The sequence below is a fragment of the Meles meles genome, chromosome 15 (genome assembly GCF_922984935.1).
Source record: "Meles meles chromosome 15, mMelMel3.1 paternal haplotype, whole genome shotgun sequence".
NCBI classification, from domain to species: Eukaryota; Metazoa; Chordata; class Mammalia; order Carnivora; family Mustelidae; genus Meles; species Meles meles.
The window spans coordinates 65,200,731-65,215,017 of record NC_060080.1 but is presented as its reverse complement, the minus strand read 5'-3'; positions in this window follow the sequence as shown (position 1 = coordinate 65,215,017).

Sequence of the window (14,287 nt, the reverse complement as noted above, 5' to 3'; positions counted from 1 at the left end):
TAAAAATTTGCCTATTTTGTTTCAGTGGGATTAAAATCAATCTCGCTCCCCTAATGGAATACTCATACAAAAAGTCTTCCTTGCTAGCTTATGTTGTCCAGTGAAATTTCTCTTTTATAAACCAATATAAAGAAGAGTAAATGTGCACTGGGAAATGGTCAAATGAGTTCTTCCAGAGAGAGTGTGTATTGCTAATAAGTATATGAAATGATGCTCAGTTTCACTAGAGAAGTACAAATTAAAATATCAGTGGCATAGAATTTAACAACTATCAGGTTAGCAAAATTTACAAAGCCTAAGGATATAAAGAATACACACAGATGGTTTTAGGGTAAGCAGATACAATTACTTTAAGAGTAATTTTACAATATTAAATTTAGGTGGAAAAGCCCACATTCAATGGCCCAGCAATTTTACCACAGGTATGGACACTAGAGAAATTTCCTCAAGTGAAATGTGAACAAAAAGAAATGTACAAGGAAATTTACTGAGGTATTCTTGATAATAGCCAAAAGTAGAAAAAACCCTAAATTCCCCTTAAAAGAATAATGGACTCCAGATATTCATAGGTTTGAATATTATACTGTAGTTAAAATCAACTACATTTACTAATATGAGGAGTTTGTAAATCATATGAGTTGAAAAAATTAAGGATTGATGTATGATAATAAATATATGAATTTTTAAAACCTGCCAGGCAATATATTCACAGATATACACATATAATGTGAAACACTAAAAAGCATTTCTGAAAATCACGAACAATATATTTATTATAATAGTTATTTAACAATGGTGAAGCAGAGCAAGAAATAAGAGATTTTAATGATTCTATGTAAATAGATGAAGACAACCAATGACCTTGCTATAGAAAGGAAGTCAGTCGCCATCAGTTGTATTTAGCAAAGACTCAAAGGAAGACAGAGGAGTGGGAAGATTCACAGTTATAAAAAGAGAACAAGAGAGACTGAGGGAGAAAGCTTCAGGAATGTTCTGATTGGAAACTGTTGGCCTGGGGAAGCTGGAGCCAGGCTAACTAAAATTAACATCCATGTCTTTGGTCAGGGGAGCATAATTTTTTTTTCCAGTTGGTTCTAAATCTAAGGTATGGGCAAAACTTAGGGAAGCTATCAGTTATTCACCAAGTCTTGGCCACTTGGGAGCATTCATTATAAGATTATTGTTTGGCTTCCTGGACTGGGCACTACACACAGTGGTTCGGCTTTGTGGCCTGGCTGCTGAAGGTTGTAGGTCAGAGTTTTGTTTTCATATATGGTCTGACCACTGCCCATTTGTCTGTTCAGTCCATCAGTCTAAAGAGTTTATTCATTAAGGAATACTTACACTATTCACTTAAGACGACATGTAATTCAATAGATACTTCAAGTGACAAGAAGCATGACTTTATATTAATAGAATAAAATCTAAATTAAAATATAACTGTATGTGGGGCGCCTGGGTGGCTCAGTGGGTTAAGCCTCTGCCTTTGGCTCAGGTCATGTTCTCAGGGTCCTAGGATGGAATCCCGCATGGGCTCTCTGCTCGGCAGGGAGCCTGCTTCCTCCTCTCTTTCTGCCTGCCTCTCTGCCTACTTGTGATCTCTCTCTCTCTGTCAAACAAATAAATAAAATATTTTTTAAAAAAAGATATATAACTGGGACGCCTGGGTGGCTCAGTGGGTTAAGCCGCTGCCTTCAGCTCAGGTCATGATCCCAGGGTCCTGGGATCGAGTCCCGCATGGTCTCCTTGCTCGGCAGGGAGCCTGCTTCTCTCTCCACCTCTGCCTGCCTGTGTGCTCTCTCTCTCTCTCCTTCTCTCTGACAAATAAATAAAATAAAAATATTTTAAAAAAAAAGATATATAACTGTATGCATTTTGTTATTTTTTAGCATTTGCTAAAGGTTATCACTTATCTGCATGTATATATAAGCATGATTTCTAAGCTGTAACAATACATGGGTCTCCAAAATTCTGATTCTTAAAACATACAGCTCAAGATATTTTTGACACTCATAATGCACATGCAATATGACTGAACATAAAGTTTTGTTAATATATATTTTCATCCCTGAGCATTGTAATTCAGGCTGGAAAATGCAATATAATAATAATATAATATAATATAACATAATATAATATATATATAATAATATAATATAATATAACACATTGGTATTATATTTCTCAAACATTGTTTTCTCTTTTCCTTTTACCTTCAATATTTCAATTTATGGGACAAAAAATCTATGATATTAGATATTATGAATCGCTGTTTGACAAATGATCATTTATCCCTCAGCTACTATAATATAAGTGGTGATATACTTTTGTTGATACAAAAGTAGTAACTTTTGTTAGAAGAGACACAGGAAATTCTGGTGTAATAAAATGCTATTTTTTAGGGGCCAAAGCTGTCTATTTGTAAAATGGGATGTTCCTTGAAATAACTCCTATTATTATCAAGCTAAAAAACAAGTATGACTTCATATCTGATAAAGTATTGTTGCCCATTTTGATTTCTTTCTTGATTTCATTTTGATGTTTCAAACTTTCCTTAGAGCACAAATGGCAGGGGTTGTTACTGAGGAAATCACTAGTTTATAGAGGAACTGACTGATTTGAGGAGGAGTCATAAGGATTTACTAATGACTGGCACTTTTTTTCCTTTGAATATATGTCAGAGGTTTGGAATGATTAAAAAGGTAACTGTGGATGATTGCTATTAGCTTATTTGAAATATGTGTTGGTCCCATTTTTTGGGAGACAGTGCCCTACTCATCCAAATGGTATTAACAGAGATTGAAAATTAGCTCCTTCCCCTCACTCAGCTTCAAAATCAGGTCAGGTTGTTCTGTAAATGAAAACCCAACTGAAGCTGTTTCTCTTATCTTCTTTTTTGACAAATCAGGATTCTAGACTTCAAAGCTAAAAATGTAGTCTTTTTCAAAAGAAGCAATACAATCAGTGCAGACAAAAGTAAAACTCACAGATCAGCCTCTTCAAACTTTGAAACTAAGATGAAAAGACCCATTTTAAATTCCATGGACAGTGAAATGTCATACTAATCATGAAATTGACCCATAGGTATGGTTTTCTTTGACAGTTTTATTTTAAGAACAGTGGGCTTAATCATGCAGTCTTTAAACTGAGATAAATTAAATGAGTTTTACTTTAATAAAGGCTGTAGATAGTTTCTAGAGGTCCATTCAGAAGTTGCAAAACATCATGAATATGCATCCTTTCTGTGTCATATTTGCCCAGTAAAAATCTTCTAAATCTGTTTTAAAGGAAAATTTACAACCCTGTGCATCATTGCTGAGTGCCAGGCTTGTAAATCTAGAGATTGACCACATTTCTGTTTTGTCCTTCATGTAGAAAAAAGGAAAAGAAAGAGAGAAAGAGATAGAGAGAGATCTTTTTAATTATTATGCCGAGCATCTTCTTTTAAATCTCGGAAAAATATGATGAGCAATACTTTAAAAAATGGCCAAGTCCTCAAGAATCTCAAGTTCAGTATGGACGACAAACTCATAAATTCACAGGTAATAAACTATACACAATAGTGTTGTCAGTGCTATCCTGAAGTTTATGATACCACAGATAAGAAAACAACCAACTCTCTAGGTGAACTATAAGGCCGTGCAGGGAAAGCAGCTTTTAATATGAATTTGGAACTATGAAAAGGAACACAATAGACAAAGAAAAGGGGGGAAAAGAACTGCTAGGCAGAGGCAAAAGAATGGTTCAAAAAGTATGAAAGGATTTGAAAAAGTTCAGCTTGACTGAGGCATGAAAACTATCATTGAAGGCAGAACATGATGAATTTCCATCACATGACAAAGGATCTGAACATTGGTTTGTAGGCAATGAGCAGCCAATATCATGGCCACATTTTGAATTTATTTATTGTTTTCCTTTTTTAAAGATAATTGACAGTGGTGCCATGGGCTGAGTGTTGAGAAGAACAAATCAGGGGCCGGAAGTTGGTACTGAGGCTATTTCAGTGGCAAATAATTTAATTCAAAAGCCTCTAGATAGGAAGCAAAAAAGCCATCCTCCATTACTCAGGTAGCAATTAATGAATGATTAGTCATGAATCTGAGAGAGAAAGTTGGAGTTAAGATTTTAGCTTAGGTAAGGATAGTGGTATGAATTAACCTAAAGGGGGGATAATCTAGGAGGAGTAGTCTGAGATCTCTGGCTGGGACAGAGAATGAAAGTACCCCAGGTGTTTCTGAATTCCCAAAGGATGTTCACACGAGAGTTAGACATACAGGTCTAGGTCTTGACCCATAAACCCATAATTCCAGTAGCTGATATCCTGTCAGCTGAGGAGCTCATTCAGAAACAGTATTAACAAATGAGAAGAGACAAGGTCAAGAATAAAACTCTAAGGAGCTATAGCATTTGAAAGCTTGTGGAGGCAAAGGAGGCGAAGAGGAACACAAAGAAAAAGTCATACAATTAGAAGTTGTCACTGCTGATGATAGTGTTCTAAAAGCCAAAAGAGATCATTTCCAAAAATTCAGTCAACACTGTCAAATGATAGCACGTGTATCCCAATGTTGCCACAATGGTACTTTCATGGATGTTTTGTTAATTTTTTGTTATTTGGCCAAACAACCAGGTGAGGATCATGTACTAAATAAAAATCCCCTTACTGTCATCATCCCCTTTTTCTTTTATCTTGACACACACAAAAATGAATGTTGCATTTAACAACATTTTGTTTCCTTTCTTTTCTCTCTCTTTTTTTTAAATTTAGCTGCGTGTCAGTTATAGATTGCATTTGACTGAGAGTAATAGAACACCAAGATATTGTGACATAAACATTCAAGGATTTAATTTCTCATGTTAAAAAAAAAAAATGAATGTAGCCTTCTCCAATCTGCTGCATTATCTTTATGGCCTCTTGGATCTGGCTTTCTCATCTAACAGCCTATTTCACTGACTAACCATGTGGCTTCCATTCTTAAGGTCAAGATGGCTCCTAAAGTTCTGTTGAACATATTTGAGTTTCCAATCTAAGGAAAAGGAAGAACAGAAAGATAAAGAATGATGCTTCTCTCAATTGACTCAGATTCTTTGAAAGAACCTTCCCAGAATTCATTCCTAACACTTATATTTACTTGATCACATCTTGCTTCTTTGGAGACTGGGAGTGTAGCCTTTATTCCAGCAGCAATGGCTTGTGGTAAAATATGGAGTCTGGAAAAGAAAATGGATATTTGACACGCGACAGCTGTCTTTCCTTTAAATATCTTCTTCTTCTTTTTCAAATTTTATTTTAAGTAGGCTCCACACCCAATGTAGGGCTTGAACTAATGAGCCTGAGATTAAGAGATGCATACCCTACAGATGGAGCCTGCCAGGTGCCCCTCAAGCTTCTAATATATTGAAGAGTTTGGCTAGTTTCTGAAGATGTAAAATATTTAAATGGAGTCCCTTCCTTTCACCAAGTAACTAATAGTCAAATAGAAAAATGTGTGTGAAAACAAATATAGAAACTATCTTGGCAACTCAGAAGACAATGTGCAAAGTGCAATGGGATATAGTTGCAAAAGTGATTCCTGGTGGAATGCAGATTTTCCAGGTGACTAATGCTAGCCCAGCACACATGAGGATGTAAGAGTGATAGGCAGGAAAAATGTGATGAAGCACCAAAAATAGGATTGCAAGAATAACATTGGACCTCATTAAAAACTTAGAAAGTTAACTTAGAGAAATTTAGACGCTTGAGTACATGGAGGCTTCTAGGTCCTAAGCATCAGCTACTGAGGAGTTTTTCTTAAAAATGATTCCCCAGAACTGCAAGACAAATTCTTTACTTAAAGTCCTGAGTAGCATCTATATTTGACATTAATTGGCTAGAAGTCCTTACACTTCTCTAAAGAATAAATTGCTATAGGCATTTTACCAAACAGGAAGAGAAAGAAGTCTGCTGTTCTAGAAATCTTCAAGTATTCAATTTAATTTATTATTTGACAAGAATTGTGAAGTGAATTAAACAAGGAGGCATTAGATTGAAGTGGTTGTAATCCTGTCTATGTCTGTATAAGCAAACCCAAATCTAAACCCGGGGATCCTTCAAGGTTACGGAATCAAAATGCTAAGGACAACCAATCACAAACAGCCAATGAGGCTTTAAGCTATAGCCCATATAGCTTCTTCCCCTCCCCCCGCCCTTTTTCTTCTACATTTCCTCTGTATAAGTCTTTCACCTGGTTCCTGTCCTCAGAGCACTCCTAACCCCCTTCTGGTCTAATACTGCCTAATTGGAGTCAATTTTTACTCAAACTGTTAAATTTTTTAATATGCCTCAGTTTATCTTTTAACAATGTGAAATACAAAATGTATTTTAAATGTATGTTACATTTTATTCCAAATAGAGATATTAAGGTGATATCTAGAGAAATTTAAAACACTCGCTTGAAATGATTTATGTTTAATCAGATTTCTTTGCATAAAATGTGTGATTTGGTTTTCTGAAATTTATTTATAGACCCTTATACCCTGATTATTGTCATTAAGTGTCTTAATTGAATTATTGATTTTCTGATGTTATTCCATGACTTACTTTTATCAGATAATAATACCAACGTTTACATTTACTAACTTGCTTAACCTTACAACACCCCTCTGTAATACATACCATTATGATTAAAATTTTGCAAACACAGGGGTGCCTGGGTGGCTCAGAGGGTTAAAGCCTCTGTCTTCAGCTCAGGTCATGATCCCAGGATCCTGGGATCGAGCCCCACATCGGGCTCTCTGCTCAGCGAGCAGCCTGCTTTCCTCTCTCTCTGCCTGCCTCTCTGCCTACTTGTGATCTCTCTCTCTGTCAAATAAATAAATAAAATCTTTAAAAAAAAAAAAAGATTTAAAAAAAAATTTTGCAAACACAAAAATGTGAACTCTAGCTTTTTCTTTCAGGAAACAGGGAGATATAACATTCTAATTGTGGTAATTATTAGCTATTTAGAAACCGTGCCAGTTACTACACAGCAGCAAGATATTCTATAGGAAGGTGAACTTCATTTTTTCTATGAAATTTTATTAATAAAACCAATTTCAACCATTCTTTCAAAATCCAAAGAAAAAACGAGTTACATAAAGATGGAAATCAGCACAGTCTTTTAAATCTCCACTCCAGGAATTAAAATAGTCCTTATTGAAACTGGTTTGCAGAGCCCTACCTCCTCTCTCTCCTGCGCCTTTTCTTAGAACATTTTGCCCCTATTGAACCTACCTCTTTATTGAGACAGATGGAGTACTGAGCCCTGTGCTTACAAAGTGCCACACATTTGGTATCATGGCTGTTTTTGTCAATAACAGAGGAGCAGTCTCCAAGAAGCTGACAGAAACTCCGGAGACTAAAGAGGCACAGGATTCTCCCAACTGAACTGAGCAAGTACTTGGGGCATTTCAAGTGAAGGAGAACAGAAACACAAAGCCATAAGACTTTTAAAAAATAACACCTTTTTCAGCAAGGCATTTGGGAACAGCTCTCAGTCTCAGGGGGTCTATGGTACCCTTATTTGCAGCTGCCAGTTCTACTTTCCTCTCTTCCTTTCTGATTCCCTTACTCACCCAGAGAGCTCCAGTACTTCAAAGAAAATTGCCTCACTTACTGACCTTCGTGAGGTGTGATATGGCAGCAGAGTCAACAATGGGTTTTGACCCTCCCACTGTTGGAACCAGTAAAACTTCAAAATCAAAACTGCTTCAAATAGAACACATCCATTTTCAAGATACAATTTTTCAAGTACATTGGAACTCTGCTGAAATAAACAGTTTACCTTAAGTCAGGGTATGGCAAGGAAGAGATTTTTCTTACACTCTATCCATGATTGTTAGTTAATAGAACCTTAAAGCAGGGGCACCTGGGTGGCTTAGTTGGTTAAGTGTCTGCCTTCAGCTCAGGTCATGATCCCAGAGTCCTGGATTCCTGCTCCATGTGGGGCTTCCTGCTGAGCAGGGAGCCTGCTTCTCCCTCTGCCTTTCCCCTTGCTTGTGCTCTCTCTCATTCTGTGCCAGATAAAAAGGTTAAAAAAAAAAAAAAAGCTTAAGGCAGTTAGGTGTAGAAAATGATTTTAGACTTGGAGCATGAATTTTGGAGTCAAACAAGTGTGCAAATGAACTGGCACATGTACTGTTTTGAGTTAACAGCAATCAAGACCCTTTTGGCTAAAGAGAAACTTTTATCCCTCCCTTAACAGCCTAGAAAAATCTAAATTGGAGGTCTTTCACATAATAAGAGTTATTACTGGAGATAAATTTCATCTGACTGAACCATCTGCATGGGAGGGAAAACATCTAATTACCAAAAATGTGCTCTTATTGTCCTGTGAAGGACCCTCCTCTCCTTTGAAGCCCTAGGCCCACATCTCATTCCTTAGCTCAGGATGGCATATATACCTCATTTTACTTTTCTGTTTTTGAAACTCTCATATGTGTGGGGTTCCTGTGCATACAAAATTAAATTGGACTTTCTTCTATTCATCTGTCTCATGTCAGTTTAATTCTCTGAGGGTAAGGGAAAATTTCTTCCCCAACAATACACATATATAGTCAATTTAAAATATTTTGGTTTTGTGTGCTCACTAGGTCTTGAAAAATCACAAAAGCATTGGACAATTGCTTTTAAGATATTATAATTTATTACTAATTTATAACAGCATTTTCCTTAGGTTTAAATGGATAGAATATTAAATTAAATGTGATTGCTTTTAATAACCAGAAGGGGTGTATATATTTTATTCTATTGCTCTTAAATTATATTTTTATATATTTTATGTCTTTTACATCATATAAATATGCATCAATTTTCCACAAATCTGTAAATTGTCCAGATTTGCATTCAACCCTCTCAGAAATAATAAAATATATAGTTTATCAAAAGCGGCAATGTTGGCATTTAGACTATAAAATGTAAGTAGTAAAACTATAAATCTAGTGCACAAATGAAGATATCTTTTGAAATGGCTTTTGTCTTGCAATATTATTTTCATCTTATTAAGAAGGATATTCAAAAACCAAGAATGGGTTTACATCATAAATATGTTATTATTTGAATAGCAGATTTTGAGTGATTTATTATTTTAAAAATCCTGTCCTTGGATACTATTTGATAATTGTTGTCAGTCTTTTCAATATTTTTGTATCTCTTTTCCTCAGGAAGTTCCAAATGTGCCTGCACATTTTAACAACAAAAACAACAGTGAAAACCATGACATCTTAGGAAGTAACTCCCCAGAGCCTCCAGAATTAGATTTTTCGTGCCCTAGATGGAGGGAGCAACCGGAAGTAATGTGTGAAAGAGATCACAGCATAGGCACTCTCTATGGAAACCTTCTTCTACTGATTTGGTAAAGTTCTAAACTGAGGTAAACTGTCTCAACTCGGCTATGTGGAAGGATGCCGAGGCGGTAGGACAGCAGCACTGATAGAAATCATGAATAAGCCTTCAGACCTCAGGCGGAGGAGCACCCCAGATGGAAGCATCATTCTGGGAGAAATCAGTTTCAGGACATCTTTGAGATCCTACTGAAGAGCCTGAGTGTGACCCCTTTATTTCCCTCTGCCCAAGATAGTCAAAAGACAATAAACCTTCACAGCCAGAATGGAAGATAACGAAATCCAGAACAAGAGTTCTGTATAATCTCATTTAACCTACTGAGATCTTTCTTGGTTTCTAGTCAACATCCACATCTAGGACAAATTAGTGAGTGGAAGCGGAAAAAAAAAAAAGAAACAAACACAATTTTGTGGTGTAGATGCTTATTACAAAAGTCAGCAGTTGGAGACTCCGTATTCCTGTAGCACACTTCTCTCATCTCTTACCAACTTACTTTCCAAGCACCCCCAGCCACCTTGCTGATCCCTCCAGACCCCCAGTGTTGGGGACTGTTACTGAATGGAGGATTCCTTATAGTTCATTTTTTATTCCATAAACAAAATTTTAGTTGGGATCAATTAGTTAAGTGATTTTTGATGCTGCTTCTTCTTCCTTTTTGGGGGGGTGTCTGTTATGCTCTCTCCATCCCCTTCTTTAAGGAAAAAATAAAAATTCAGACAAAGAAGCAGATGGGAAAAAGTCAGATAATGCAGATAGATACATGAGAAAAGAGCTCCCAACTCCCAAGTGCACCTGTGAAACTGGCCAGCTGATAATCCTAAACTAAATTGTCTAGACCCAGAAGTTACAGATTTCTGGGAAAAGAAATCAGTGTTTTTGAGATTGCTATACCTCTAGGTAAGCTGCCAGTTTGGCATTATCTCCACAAGAAGAGGTCAAGGAAAGGTCTTGAGGGCGCCAGCAGGAGACCTGGGTCAAGGGCTGTACCTCCTAGGACATAGAGTTTGCCCTGTCGACACCCTCCAGGAGGTCGCTGTGGATGCCCCCAGAGTGCCAGATGTAGAAAGCAGTTACCTCATTTAGGTACCTCACACAGAGACATTACTTTCAGTCTGGAGCAAAGGTATGGTTTTATATTCCATGTTTCTCTGTTCTTCTGTTTCCCATTTTATGCCTCTATTCATGATATTTGAATGTTTTAAAATTACATTTTAAGTAGTCTTTAAATTTTTTAGCTAAACCTTTTTGTATTTCATTTTCCATAGTTGCTTTAGGGATTACAAGTGCATCCTTAACTTTTCAGTCTAATTAGAGTTAATGTTCAATAATTTATTTAATACATACAAACACTGTGAATTTATAGGCCCATTAACCATTCTCTGCTCTCCTTTATGCCATACATTTCATATGCATTACATTAGCATATATAATAAACCTCACAAGAACTATGTGGGGGAGGAAAAATGATTTTCCCTTACCCTTCTAGGTTAAAGGTGGCTGAGGTCCACCCCCCTACCGTGTAATAAGAAGGTAGATTAAAAGGAGAAAAACAAACAATTTTAAAAACATGCATACCTCCTGTATACAAGAAAACTCAGTAACTCCCCAACAGGGCTCAAGCCATCACCTCTTACAAGTAACAACATCTCCAGCTAAAGACCAAAGGAGATGTTGGCAGGGCAGTTATGGGAGGCTATCAGGAAAAGCTCACATACAAGGGTAAGGCTGTTATGCAGATTTAAGGCATTGTCTTTCCCTTGATACGAGCGAGTGTCTAGCATTTTAGTTCCTCTCTTCCTAAAAGAGAGGGAGATACCGTTACAAATGGATTCCCCTTATAAATGCAAGTGTCTGCCCTCCTTCAGTGTCAGAATTTTTGCTTTAAATAGCCATATATACTTTAAAGAGAGAGATATTACTTTATATTTACCATAATATTTAATTTCTGGTGTTTTTTTTATTCATGCTTGAAAATCTAAGTTTTCCTATAGTATTGATGTAGAAATGTTGGGGTTTGGAGCTGATGGCCAAGAAAGCATTCTTGAGTTGTGTCTTTGGTGCAAAAAGGTGGTTTTATTAAAGCACCGGGACAGGTCCCGTGGGCAGAAAGCTGCACTGGGGTTGTGATGGGTGACTGATTATATACTTTCAAGTGGGAGGGGGTTAAGGACAACACAAGCCTCCAAGGTATTTTGGAAACAGTGTTTCCAGGACCCTGAAAGGCCTAGCTATTGTTAGGAAAAGGCCATTTATTATTATTTAGTAAAAACTCAGTCCAGGAGACCCTGCAGATGTTTATCAGTGGGCCAAATGCTTGGAGGATGACTACTAACATCTGTTTTGGGGAGTAGAGATAAACGAAGTTTTCAAAGGGATTTTCATATGTTAAAGTAGACTCAGGATCCTGGAGGGGTCAGGATAATGTTAAGCCAAGATTGCCTTTTCCATTAACAAAGGGTCAACATCGAGGCCACTGAGATCCCAGAAGAGGGTCACTTTACCTGTTTCAAGGATTTGTCAATGGACTGTAGGCAGTGAGGATATTTAATTTTTTCTTTTGCCTTTGTTTCCCACATCAGTATTATTTTTCTTTCAACTACAAAAAAAAAAAATTCTATATCTTGGCCTGTAGGTCTGCTGATAATATATTCTCATTTGTTAACTTTAAAATTATTTATATTTTGCCTAATAATCAGAAGATATTTTAATGGTTATTGAAATGTAGTCGACATTTTTTTCCAATGCTTTGAAAGTCTCCTGGTGTTTTAAAATCCATGTTCCTTCGCTTCCATAATTTCTGATGTGATATCTCTGCTTATTTGAATTTTTGTACCCCTATAATTCAGATATCATTTTTACCTAGATACTTTCAATTTTTTCCTTTATTTATTTTTAAAGTTATAATTTGATGTTGTAGTATGCGAGCATTGTTTCCTTAGACTTTATCCTGTTTGAGGGCACCATCACTGAATTTCTTGAATCTGTAAATTCTTTTTTAAGTCTTTATTTATTTGAGATAAAGAGAGCACATAAGCCGGGAGAGCAGCAGAGGAAAAGGGAGAAAGCAGAGTCCCCACACAGCAGGGAGTCCTACGTGGGGCTTAAACCCAGGTCCCTGGAATCACAACCTGAATTGAAGGCAGATGTTTAACCAACTGAGCCACCCAGGAGCCTCAGAATTTGTAAATTTTTAAAATTTATATATTTCACCTAATTTGGTAAGTTTTATGTTATTATTTCTTCAAATAATTTTTCTCCTTTCCTCTGCTTTTGGAATAACAATTACTTGTATGTTAAAATTCTCCCACAAGTCACTGAGTCTCTGTCCATTTTTTTAAAAATCACTTTTTCCTTCCTTAAACTGGATGACTTCTACTGATGCAATTTCAAGTTCAGTTTCTATTAATGTAGTTGATTCAATTTTTGTTTTTCTGATTATAGGTCTATAAATCTGTGGGGTTTTTTGTTAATAGCTCTACTGAGATATAATTTGCATATCATACCATTCACCCATTTAGTGTACTATAAATGGCTTTTAGCTTACCCACAGAGTTGTCCAACTGTTAACCTCATCAGTTTTAGAACATCTCACCACTCCCTAAAAAACCTCTCATATTGTAAGCAGAAAGAGTTAGGGGGTGCCCAGTCAAAGAAAGAGGTCATTTTAGGCACCCAGCTATTGGCTCTACTTGCCCTAACACACTTCTTGTAGAACTTCCTAGGAGCTGTCAGAATTACAAAGAAATGCAAAAACATCAGATCAGTAGTTAAGGATTTTAACAGGAAAAAAAGGAAATGCAAAAACTCTCATCTTTGGGCGCCTGGGTGGCTCAGTGGGTTAAGCCTCTGCCTTCGGCTCGGGTCATGATCTCAGGGTCCTGGGATCGAGTCCCGCATCGGGCTCTCTGCTCAGCGGCGAGCCTGCTTCCCTCTCTCTCTCTCTCTGCCTGCCTCTCTGTCTACTTGTGATCTCTCTCTGTCAAATAAATAAATAAAATCTTTAAAAAAAAAAAACAAAAAAACTCTCATCTTTATAAGGTCTGGAAATAGCCCACCCACTCCCACTGCTGTTTCAAAAGTAAGCAAGGCTCTGCACTCCTGACCTGACCGGAGATAAGGATCCCGAGGCCCCATCCAGTTTACACTGACTCTTGGAGCATGCCCATGGCTCCTCCTCCTCTTCTGAGTTACCTGTTTTCACTCTAATGTTAAAGTGTCCATGCGGAACGAGGTGGGGCTCCATTTCAGAGTTCTGATATCTTGACCTGAGCTGAAATCAAGAGTGGGACGCTCAACCAATTGAGCCACCCAGGCACCCCTGGGCATGCTTTCTAAGTATACCTGCACACCCCCTTTGTTTGCTATGATGAAACTCCCCTTTTGGAATATTCATCCCAACCCTAAATAAAAGGAACCGACTTATCCCTGCTCAGAATCACAGAATAGAATATGGTTGCCCCTTCTATTCTCTCCAAGTCCTCAATCCAGACTTAAAAGATATAAATTTTCCTTTGTTATTCAGTTCTGATATGAGATGTAGATATTCTAGTTTGTTCATAGAACAAGCCTACAAAAACATTCCACTTTTTTCCTCAGCCTTAGAAGAAAAGGGACATAAAGTTCCAAAACAAAAATAACAATTTCGCCAAAACACAATTCACTAGTCAGGGAATGACACAACTAGGGAGGGAAAAGCATTCTCTCTTAGACTGTATACAAAGACACACACACACAAAGTGTAACCCTTCACTCAAAAAAATGTACTTTATTGCCCCCCCCCACCAATCTCCTGGAAAGGTTGAAATGACCAATAACATCCTTTTTTAATTAAATTAAATTAAATTTAATTTAATTTAATTTAATAACAATTAAAATTGGCAAAATTTTCAGAAATCCTTGAGCTCCATTGGCCAATGGTACTCTCCCCAC